The sequence below is a fragment of the Peromyscus leucopus genome, chromosome 7 (genome assembly GCF_004664715.2).
Source record: "Peromyscus leucopus breed LL Stock chromosome 7, UCI_PerLeu_2.1, whole genome shotgun sequence".
Lineage (NCBI taxonomy): Eukaryota > Metazoa > Chordata > Mammalia > Rodentia > Cricetidae > Peromyscus > Peromyscus leucopus.
The window spans coordinates 7,970,458-7,982,833 of record NC_051069.1 but is presented as its reverse complement, the minus strand read 5'-3'; the positions used below and the strand labels follow the sequence as shown (position 1 = coordinate 7,982,833).

The 12,376-nt window shown below is 40.8% G+C and overlaps 1 protein-coding gene across 5 annotated transcripts in view; it reads left to right on the top strand.

The window, feature by feature from the left end:
• Positions 1-677: 677 nt before the first annotated feature.
• Dennd4a (DENN domain containing 4A) overlaps positions 678-12,376 on the top strand; it is a 109,442-nt gene continuing 97,743 nt past the window's right edge. For all 5 annotated transcript variants that reach the window (XM_037207409.1, XM_028866751.2, XM_037207406.1 and 2 more), the window contains exon 1: positions 678-761. The gene's annotated coding sequence lies outside the window, so the exon portion shown is untranslated. The remainder of the gene's footprint in view (positions 762-12,376) is intronic.

The window sequence follows — 12,376 nt, the reverse complement described above, 5'->3', positions numbered from 1 at the left end:
TCTGAATTTCCCCTTTTCCCTGACCTTCTGTCTTGGGACTGAAAGCTACTGGTGGTTGCTAACCGCTCAGGGGGTTTCCTGCAGAATGCGAGTGGCTTTGGTGGGTGGTTCTCAGCTCACACTGCAGGTCTCTAGCAGGCTAGGACTGCAGGGGAGGAAGGAGAAAACAGGTCGTTAGCCAGAGCTGAATCCTTGCGCCTTGAGATGGTGAAAGAGGAAGAAGGTACAGTACGCCTTGTTCACACTCGCCAGGGGCTCGGGATCTCCCTAGCAGAAGGGGAACCACGGCGCGTTTCCCCAACTACACTCGCGTCACGAGCTAGCCCGGGCCCGCCCCGCCCCCGGCCCCGCCCCGGCCCGGCCCGCCCACTTGCAGGGGGGGTCCTCTTCAGCCCCCTCCCCCACGACCCACCCCTTTAGCCGGCCTTCTCCTGCCCCTCGGGTCAGACTCGGCCTGTGATTGGTCTTCGAGGCCACAGCCCCCGCCTCCTTGCCTTTTCCGTCACTCCCAAGATGGCGCCGGCCTCGGTGGGTTTGGCGGCTGGCGCTGAGGAAGGAGGCGGAGGCAGTGGCGACCGCGCTGGGAGGGGGAGTCCCGTCTGACTGAGACGGCAGGGCGGAGCGCCGGGCCGGGGGATGAGCTAAGCGGGCTGCAAGCGTCGCGGCTTTCAGCCCCCTCGTGTCCCGCCCGCCGCGCGTGAAAGGATCGGACCCCGCGCTTCGGGCTCTTCCCGGCGCTGGCGCGGGGGGCCGGCGGGGAGGTGAGTGGCGGGGGCGGCGGCGTGGGCATCGGTGGCGTGGGGAGCTGTCACGGCCCTGAGGAGGTGACTGGCAAGGGGGACGCCGAGCAGGGTGATGGGACTCGGAGGGCCGCTAGGCGCGGGCAGCTGCTTGCAGGGGCTCGGACCGTCCGGGAGGATGGCGAGACGCTGCCGAGAGCGTTCGCGCGCCTCCGAGTGGGAACGCGCGCGGGGCTCCGGGGGGCTCCTTCCAGGTTGGCCCTCCGGTGCTGGCCTGGGGCTGTTGTTGGGGTGATGGGGCGGGGGCGGACCGGGGGGAGGTCCTGAAGCTGGGATTTTTGACAAGCCGGTTACGTAAGGTGGCTTCCCGGAATCCCACCTGCTCCAGGTTTCAAACCCGCGGCGGGGGCTGCTTTCCCGCGGCTGCTCAGCTGCTCAGCCCTGATGCCGGGGCCCAGCCGGGGCTCAGGTTCCACGTGAGCCCGGCCAGCGTCCAAGTTGGACAGTTTTTTTTTTTTTTCCTTTACTCTGTGTGTGTGTGTGCGCAATTCTTGGTCATCAATACTCCTTTTGAAGTTTATCTCTTTCTAGGGAGGGGAAAAGAGGGGGGAGAAAAGAGAAGGGGCAAAAACCGCTTGTGATCTAAAATTGGGTCGCAGCGATATCTCTTCATATTATGGTGCGTTTAAATGACAGGACATACTGGGAAATTTGGCTGTTGTCGCTCCAGTGTGCTTTTCATTCGGACGTATGGTTGGCTTCGGAGTCATATAGAGGGTTTTTATTTGTCTTACAGGACAGTTATTTCTTGTTTGCAAAGCGGGACAGGAATCCATCAACAGGCTTGTATTTATTTGAGGGGAAAGCGAGTGTCAGCCAGCCAGAGACACGGGAGGGCAGAAATTGTGTCACTCTGTGAATCTATTATTCTTTTAAATGTATTAGACATGAATGAAAAGGCTAACCCAGGCGTAAAAGAAACAGTATTACGTGATCACAAGCTTTTGTTTAGTGTATATACACAGCCTCATTCTGTTTTCTGCCTTGCCCATTCTACCTCCTCTTTCCTTGGGGGAAGGAGGTGGAGACACCTGTAAACATCGTAGCCCAGGTTACACAAAGCTATTGTAGTGCATTTGAGATTATTATAAAAAGGAGTCTCTTGGGGACCCAAGATTGGTTAATAAGTAAGGATTCTTGGACAAGTTGTTCAGTTTCTGTTTATAGTAGTTCTGGGATACAGCTTCTGAAAAAAGTGAATAGAATTTCTGATCTATTTGAACCCTAATTGAACCTAAAATAAGATTGTATTTGGTTTCTTTTATGGGAACTTAGTTTTGTTTGGGGAGACATTTGAAGCAGCTTTTCATTTTCACAAACTCCCTTTGAACTGCAGCTCCCAGCAAGAGTCTAGAATAACATATAGTTACCAACATCATTCTATATGTGTTACATAATTCTCTTTTTTCCAAATTATTAAACACAGACCTACTTCACTGAGGAATTTTGAAAGAATGTGCTTGTGAGGGAAGTTAATTGATTTTGACACCAGCCTAATATTGGGGAAGAAAAGGAGAAATTTTAGCCTGCATTTCAATCTTAATTGCACAAGTTTACATTTTTGAAGTTTGGTGATGCAGTCTAAGTTTTTTCTCTCTGTGCAAGAGACCCAGGAACCTGGAGCTGATTTTAGCTCTTCCACAGGATTACCACCGGTTTAAGTAGTTATTGATTCTCAAGTTCCTGGAATTACTGTCCCATTTCTGACAACTTGAATACTGTTTAGTATAATTGGGACTTTATATGAAGAAAAGGACAGAGTACATCATATTAATTCATTCAGAAAACAGTAAACATGTAACAAAGAAGAAAACAATATCTTCTTCCTATGTGATACAAAGTACATTAACTCTAGTTGTTTGCAGAATCTTAAGCCTTCTGCTTATGAGAAGCCTAGTTTTTCATAATCATCACTAAAGATAGACTTGGTTGTTGTGTTACAGATCTTTCATTCTTGTTTACACTGGTGTCTCATAATTGTACTCGAAAAACATAAGTGACTCCAGCAGGAAAATGGATTTGCTATTTCTGCTTTCTCCCATGCCAGAGACTTATCTTTTCAGGTTCTGACCCTTTCATGCCAGAGGTAGAAGAAGGAGATACTTAAAAAAAAAAAAATGTAAATCAAGTTTTCTTCCTTTCTTTCCATTCCCTCCATCCACAACTGTTTTTTTTTTTTTTCCCAGTAGAATTGGTGGGGTGGGATGAAGAGGGTCCAGCTATACTTTGCTACTACATATCATCGATATCACTTTGGAGTTGAAAAGAGTAGTGTAAAGCTTCGGATTGGAGACGCTATTTTGGCCTGGAATTTGAGAGCTTCCTGCCTCAACCACATGAGTGCTGGGATTATAGATATATGTCACCACATTCAGCTAAATTACTGTTCTTATAATCACAAAGTGACATTAAAGAGTTAAGAGAAAATATTGAAAATCTAAAGCACTATTGATTCAACAAAGAAACTGCCCTCTTGTTAGCAGAATATGGTGTGTATGTGCACTCACAATAACAGAAGCAACTGGTTGTTTGGGTGAATTCATTTTTATGTCTATGGCTTGCATCTGTGCACATGAACTTCTGGGTTCTTTTTACTTCTGGCACTCAACTGCTCTGTGTTGACAGTGCCACCTATTGATAATGAACTCAGTTTTTTCCTCATTACTTTATTAGTTGTTAGGCAACGGCATTGGGATGTTTAAGAGATACCAATATTTTGCTAGTTACTGAGGATACAAAGGTGAATAGAACATGACTTCTGCCCTCCAACCCTGCCTGAGAAGCTTTGTTTGCTTTTGGGGCCATCAGTACATGTGTCTCCTGCTTTCCTGTCTCACTTTCTCCTGGTGTTCATATCCTTTTGTAACTTTCCTAGTTGGAAACTGTTTTGGGTTCTAGACAACCATTTTTCAAATTTCTTTTTTAGAACATTTGATTTCATGTTGAAGTGTGTTTTTTAGTAAAACCTGAAATATAGAGATCAGAAATTTATTTTTAATCCTGCGGTAACTTTCGTTTGATTACTGTGTGTGTGTGTGAGTGTGTGTGTGTGTGTGTGTGTGTGTGTGTGTGTGTTGGGGGGCTAGAAGTTGGCATCAGATGCCTTCCTCAGTTACTTTTTTTTTTTTTTTTTTTGAGGCAAGGTCTCTCAGTGAACCCAGAGCCCATCAGTTGGCTAGACTGTCTTACTGCTGAATTCCTGAGGTCAGCTTTTCTCTTCCACCCACCCAACACTAGGGAGACAGATCTGTGTTACTTCACCCAGTCTTTTGTGTGGGTGCTGGGGTTCAAAACTCAGGGCCTCATGTCTGGGCACTAGGTACTTAACCCCATGAACTACCCTCCAGCTCTCTTACTGGTTCTGGAGACAGTTTGTCCCTTGAGCTTTCCAGTTGCTTGCCTCCTCTTCCATACAGCTGTGATTATATGTCATGCCCAACTAACTGTAAGTGTTGTTTTGTAGATGAGACATTTTTCTTCTTGAAAAGTTTTAAAAATAAACCCAATTACCAAAATATATAGTACACACCCACATGCCTACATAAAATGTTGACATTTTTCGTTTTTTGCTTCAGATATATATTTAATATAAAAGAACTATGTATATCACAGTTACCACACTGAATTCTAAAAGAGCAATATAGCAACTTTGTACTTTATGTGAAGTTGCAATCTGCTTTGTTCCCTCCAGTTTCATTCCTCGCCATCTCTCTCTCTCTCTCTCTCTTCCTTTCTGTCTTTCTTCAAATACTAATAAATTTAAGTAGGTATTGATATTGCTGTGTCTTGGTATGTGTAGGTTCCATTGGATGAATGTACTGGACTGCCAATTATCATTTCTTCTAGTAATGCTTGTTTACCTGGGCTTCATTTTTTGTTAGGTATAAACAATGCCTCATTAATATCACTCTATCTCTTAAAACTTTGGCTCTCAACCTGTGGGTCGTGACCCCTTTGGGGGGTTACGTGACACTTTTATGGGGGTCACATATCAGATATCCTATGTATTAGATATTTACATTACAATTCATAACAGTAGCAAAATTACAGTTATGAAGTAGCAATGAAAATAACTTTATGGTTAGAGTCACCACAACATGAGGAACTATATTAAAGGGTCATAGCGTTAGGATGGTCGAGAACCACTGTCTTAAAACAACATGTCAGAGTTTTTCCAGGTCATGGACCTGCTGGTTGTGAAATTGCTGAGTCCTAGGATAGAAGTATTTTTACCTTTTAAAATTACTTATAAGATTTTGACAACCAATGTGTATTTTTCTTTCTGTATATCCTCTCTAGGTATTAGGTTTTGGTTTTTGCTCATCTGCTTAATGTAAAATAGCATTTGATTTTTGTCCTGTGTTTATTTCTCTTAATCTTTTTGAGTATTCTTATTTTTGGCCATATCTTCAGTAATTTGTGTGTTCCTATCCTTTACATAATTTCTTTTCTTAAAAATAGATTTGTTTGCCAGGCAGTGATGACAAATGCCTTTAATCCCAGCACTCAGGAGGCAGAGGCAGGAGGATCTCTATGAGTCTGAGGCCAGCCTTGTCTACAGAGTGAGTTCCAGAACAACTGAGGTTACACAGAGAAACCCTGTCTCAAAAGGAGAAAAAGAAAAAAAGACTTGTTTTGTTTGTGTGTGTTTGTGTGTCTGTGTGAGTACATGTACAAGTGTGTGAGGGAGTGCAGCTGTTTGCAGATTCAGAAGAGGTGGTGAGGTGTCCTTTCTGACACTCTCTGCCTATTTCTAGGAGGCAGGGTCTCTTCTGGAACTGGGAATTGTGTTTTCTTGGCTAGCTAAGCCCCACTGATTCTCCTGTTTCTGTTCACCTTGGATCTGGGTTACAGGCATGCATGGGATGCCTGGCCTGTTAGGTGTTTCTAGGATCTGAACTCTGGTCCTTATGGTTGATCAGCCAGCACTCTACCTGCTGAACCATCTCCCAGCCCCTTCTTTACATAGTTTTACTTGGCCTTTTTCTTAATATTTGAAAAAGATTGTTTTGCTTATTTTAAAATATTTTTGGGATATTTACAAATGTTAGGGAGGCCCCCCTTTCCCCCTTTCCTCTTATCTATCTATCTATCTATCTATCTATCTATCTATCTATCTATCTATCTATCTATCATCTGTCTATCTATCTATCTATCTATCTATCTATTGATGTTTCTAACTTGGAACAGTTACTTGGATTAAGATTACAGTGCCTTATCTAACTTGTCATCTTCTCCTCAAACTCTTATTTATCTTATCTAAACTGAACTTATTTACTTCATAAAGTTTGCTTTTTATTTATTTTGTTGTATTTCAGAGATACCATGGACCACTATTGACTGTATAATTCAAGGAAGAGGCTTTTAGTAATTGTATACAAGTCCTTATCTTTCACTCCCATTTTTTATATCCACTCATTCACTAAAATCTCTATTTATTTATTTATTTTTGAGACAGAGTTTCTCTGTGTAGCCTTGGCTGTCCTGGAACATCCTGTGCAGACCAGGCTGGCCTTGAACTCACAAAGATGTGCCTGCCTCTGCCTTCCAAGTGCTGGGATCAAAGGTGTGTGCCAGCTAAAATCTCTACTTCTTTGGGTATGTGTACCCCAGGCTGACATCCAACTTACTTTGTAGCCTAGTTAACTCTTGATCTCCTGCCACTACACCCAACTTACTTGGTAAATATTTTTAATACAATTTTTATTATACTTCTTTATTTACCAATGAGAGAGAGAGAGAGAGAGGAGAGAGAGAGAGAGAGAGAGAGAGAGAGAGAGAGAGAGAGAGATATTGAGATTATTTATGGGCATATTCATATGCCTGAACATGAAGGTCAGTGGACAACTTGCTGGAGTAAATTCTCTTCTTCTACCTATGGTTCCTAGAATTTAAACTCAGGTTTTCAGACTTGGTAGCAAGGGCCATTTTCCACAGAATCATCTATCTGTCTATTAAATCACTTTGAGTCAGAAACTTTCATAGCATCCTCATTCCAATGCTTATTAGGAACTGTTTTTTTTCTCACTGGTTTTCTTGTTTTCAGTTTTGATTCCTGAAATTCATTTTTTCAGAATTGCCAGAATGGTATGTCTAAAACACCAATCGACAATTCCTCACTTATCAACTGGATGAAGCCAGCACTCCTTACCATGTCATTAAAATTCTCCACGATTTGGCCTTTGTCTGCTCTCTAATCTTAACTCTTACAATTTCTACTTTCCATTTCCACTCCAGCCTTAGAGCACTACGTCTTGAAGTTTCCTTGAATACATGTGTTATTTCTGGAGTGTTGCGCTGCTGCTGTGGTCCTTCTGCCTAGAATACTGTCGCTCCTCCCTTCTTATTTTGTCTAGCTAAGTCCTTTCTATCCGTTAAGAATCAGTTAGGGCCTTATTACTTCCTCCAGAAAGCCTTCTCAGATATGGATTATTGGCTTCCTCCTGGAGTGATTCATAATTACTTTGTTATATCTCAAGCTCCAGAGAAGTCACTCAGTGAGAATTTAAGGAGGGGGCAGAAAGATGGCCCAGTGGGTAAAGGGTGCTTGCTGCCAAGTTCTGACAACCCAAGTTTGATTCCCCAGGACCTGCATTTTGGAGAGAACTAAGTCTAGAAGGTTGTCCACTGACCTCCACACGTGTGCTGTAACACACGTGTACACACGGAAGATAAATACATGCAATTTAAAAAAGAATTTGTTGGATCAGTTATTGTAGTATGTGAGGGAGTACCAAGTAGTTGGCTAAAGCTCAGTGGCTATGGGATTGGAGCCTGGCTTTGCTTCTGTTTCTTTGTACCTCAGTTTCCTCCTATGTAAAACTGGGGAAAGGATGCATTTATAAAGTTGTGACACTTAAATTTGGTAATGCAAACAAAGCGTTTGAAACAATGTCTGGTACCTAGGGAATAATCTATTCAAACTATTGTTGGCTTTAGAATATTTGAGTGTATGTGTCTGTTTCCACAATTAGGCTTTGAATCAGTGAGTGAAGGAACCCTCCAAGGAAATCTGGATCTTACAGTGAAAGATAACATTTCTAACTTTTCAGCATGTCCTGAAAAGTTGAGTCTATGTCCCCTTTTTCTAGCAACTGCAACATTTGGCTTCTTGCCACACATGAGAAATTGACATTGATGATAATTAGCATTTCTTAATTACACTACATAATTGGCTACTTATTTAAAATTCAGCATGCTTTGCTTAGTAGTTCTGCTAGAATTCTAGGAATACCATTTACTTTTTTTTTTTTTTTTTTTTTTTTTTTTTTTTTTTTTTTTGGTTTTTCGAGACAGGGTTTCTCTGTGTAGCTTTGCGCCTTTCCTGGGACTCACTTGGTAGTCCAGGCTGGCCTCGAACTCACAGAGATCCGCCTGGCTCTGCCTCCCGAGTGCTGGGATTACAGGCGTGCGCCGCCGCCGCCGCCGCCGCCGCCGCCGCCGCCGCCGCCGCCGCCACCACCACCACCACCACCACCACCACCACCACCGCTGGCACTATCATTTACTTTTAAGCCTCACTTAGTCTGTTTGGTATTTAACTAACTTTTCCAGATATGGGTTAAGGTGTGAGGGGGCTGAACAAACAGGTAGAATTAGGGTAAAACATTATACTTCTGAGTCAGACATGTCCATTATACCTTCACTATTTATTTTAAAATGTTATCAGAATATTGGATCATTTCAATCATGTAATTTCAATAATAACTTTGCAGAGGTAATATAAGACATTAGAAATGATCAATACTCTGTCTTCTTCCATTGTTGCAAATGATTAAGACTTGTTTACTTGAGGTCATTTTTATTATTTCTGAATCCTTTTCTTTTACCCTAGATTTAGCGTTCCTTATTTTGTTTTGAACACTAAAACTATCTGTATAATCTTGGCAAATTGATAGAAGTCTTGTTTGTTTTATTTTTATCTCTGAGCTTGCTATTAAATTTATAGGGTTTTTTGTCTCACTGTTTTTGATTATATGAGAGTAAGTTTATCTTCTTTTGAATATAGGGATAGTACAAAATTACTTGTATTCATTGCTCTTCAGTATCCATTTGAAAATTGTTGTTATAGAAACTAGATTTTTTTCTAAAAGGTCTTAAGTTGCTAAAGGAAAATTCTAACTATTATCAAATTAATGTGGAAATCTTAATGTATCACTCTTGTGTTAGAAGCTAATACTATATAATGATTGTGGTGTCAGGAGCTGCATTTTTAAAAGACCAGTGTCTTAGCGTTGAGTATTTTAGTTGGAGATTCTTAAGTATCATGTTTTTAAGAGAATGGATGTAGGTGAATAGGAAAAACTGAAATTATATTTTGGTTTGTTAAATAGAGCTGGCTCTTATCAACAGAAAAGTTGATCCTTACCCCCTTTTTAGTCAAGATGATAGTTAAGTGATACTATTTTTTTCTGTAAAAAATAATTTAAGTTGGTATAGTGGCAAATACCTATAAAATCCCAGCACAGTAGAGTCTGAGTCAGGAAGATGATGAGTTCTAGGCCAGCCTGACCTATATAGTGAGAGTCTGAAGAATTAAAAATCTCTCTCTATCTGTCTCTGTCTCTCTCATTCTCTGTCAAATAAGCTCTAAGATATTCCCTATCCTTCCATTTTCAATTTTTCCTGGATGTCAGAACTTTGTAATAGTATTTTATATAAATATGTATTTTTAAAAAATGTAATGTTGGGGATTGAACCTGGATACCTGAATTTGCTAGGCAAGTGTGTTATCATTGAGTTACATCCCTAGCTTTGTAATAGTATTTATTCATGTTGTTGTGTAGGCGATAATTTCACTGAAGTTGTACCCATGGGCTGTTGTTTGAACCTACTCTCATTGATGAATACTTTTCATTCTTTTAGGCTAAGGAGTGATTGAAGTTTCTAGTTTCATAGATATTTTTAAAAATTAGACTTTTCTTTTTCTGATTAACTGATATTTTAATATTTCTTGCTTTTTTTTTTTTTTTAAGAGGTAGGGTCTTACCATGTAGCTTTGACTGTCCTGAAGACTCCATATATAGTTTAGGCTGCTTTATGTAGGCAGAAGTTTCTCTTCCACCAGCAACTCCCAAACACCCAGCAGCTTCTTCCCAAATTATCACAGAGAAGCTTATATTAATTATAAATGCTTGGCTGATAGTTCAGGTTTATAACTAACTAACTCTTACACTTAAATTAACCCATAATTTTTAATCTACATTTAGCCATGTGACTTGGTACCTTTCCTCAGTACAGCATTCTCATCTTGCTTTCTCATTGTCTGGATATTGACTCCTGACTCTGCCCTTTTCCTTTCCATCATCCTTAGTTTGGTCACCCTGCCTCTCCTTCCTGCCTGGCTACTGGACAGTCAGTGTTTTATTAAACCAATTTGAGTGACAAATCTTTACAGTGTACAAGAGGATTATTCCACAGCATTTCCCCCTTTTGTCTAATTAAAAAGGGAAGTTTTGCTGGGCAGTGGTGGCGCACGCCTGTAATCCCAGCACTCGGGAGGCAGAGCCAGGTGGATCTCTGTGAGTTTGAGGCCAGCCTGGTCTACAGAGCGAGATCCAGGAAAGGCGCAAAGCTACACAGAGAAACCCTGTCTCGGAAAAACCAAAAAAAAAAAAAAAAAAAAAGAAGTTTTAACTTTAACATAGTAAGATTATATACAACAAAAACAGTTATTAAGTAAGCGTTATAGTAACACTGTCTATTTGTATTTGGAAAAAATAAAAATACTCTATCATCTATCTTTGTGAGTCCAATGTTTTGTATCTAATTTATCTTTTATTATAACTAATGAAAACTGTATTATAACTATCTAGTCTTCAATTCTATCAAAGACTTCAGAAGGATGAAATGTTACCTAATGATAGAGACATCAGGCTGTCTGGACAGTCATCCAAAATTTCTCTGTAACATTGGGCATCCAACTCTGGCTACAGGCCTAGAATGTCTGACAGACTTTCCTGTGAAGCAGGGAACTTTGAAGGACTGTCCTACCTTCTCTTGACAAAGTTCTGTAGTTGCCTTTCTTGTGTCTTGTTGATCCAGTTTGGACAGTAACTGTCATCATTGAGGCATGGGTAGTTTCTTTGCCCACATGGCTAGCTTTTGCCATAAAGAAAACAAACTCCATATGGAGTTTCTTCGATGCCCATCATTCTCTTTGAAATAATTGGTGCTGCCAGGAGCAGATGTGTCTCACTGTCAAGAAAAGTCTAAGTTATTAAAACATTTTAAATGCCATATTCTGCAGATCTCTGAAGTGTTTGAAAATTGCCTATCTATCTGAAATATATCTCTGTATGATACCTAACATGATTATAAATTTGTTTTTGTAGATGACTTAATTTGTATTTCTTAATTATATATTAATTTTTTAATGAGGTGCACAAATATAATACCCTAAACAAGAGTAGAAATATATATATATAATATAACAAAATTAACTTTAAATTTGTATCAATAAACCAAAAACCATACTAATGTAAAATATGTAAGATTAATAGTTTTTTGTGTTAAAGTAGATTCAATAATCTATGCTTTCATCTTATCATTTCTATAACATGCATTTCTTTCTTTCTTCTTTTTTGGTTCTTAGGTTTTTTTTTGAGACAGGGTTTCCCTGTGTAGCTTTGGAGCCTGTCCTGGATCTCACTGTGTAGACCAGGCTGGACTCGAACTCACAAAAATTCACCTGGCTCTGCCTCCCAAGTACTGGGATTAAAGGTGTGCACCACCACTGCCCGGCTGTATCATACATTTCTATATTAGCTTTAAACTTGGAATAATCTTCCTGTCTTTCCCTCCTCATGAATGGTGAGATTACAGGAATAAGACAGCATGCCCATGACCTTTTTTTTTTGGGTTTTGAGGGTTGTTGTTTGATCAGCTTTCTTTTGTTTGTAGGCAGTAGAAAGCAAATTTAGACTAACTCATTCAAAATAGGAATTAATGACAAAGATACTTGGGATTTCATGGCGTCTAATGATAGAAGAACAGCCAAACAGCCAGAAGAGCATGAGACCAAGAGCTGGAAATTCCCTAGTAGTCAGGCAGCGTCTGTCTTAGCACTCTGGACCAGCCTGATTCCCATGGATGTAGCAGGAGTCTTAAAAATTCTTATTAATAAAATGAAACCTGAGCCAGGTATTGGGGTGAACTGGAAGATCAGAGAACCAGAACAAGCCATAGCTAACCTCACCTGGCCAACTTCTCAGCTGGTTTTGTTTCCTCAGACTGGAAGCTTCTGTGTCCTCATCCCAATGGCTCTCAGCTGAACTGCTGCTTGAAAGCCTAAAAGCTTCTAGTTTCTGGTCCTCACGCCTTATATACCTTTCTGCCTTCTACCATCACTCCCTGGGATTAAAGGCTCGATTTCTGGGATTAAAGACGTGAGTCACCATGCTTGGCTGTATCCTTGAACACATGGATTTCTGCCTCTGGAATGCTAGGATTAAAGGCGTGTGCTGCCACTGCCTATCCTAAGTATCTAGTGGCTTTTCTCTTCTCTGAGCCCAGATAAGTTTATTAGGGTACACAATATTTTGGGGAACACAATACCACCACACATGCTCCTACTT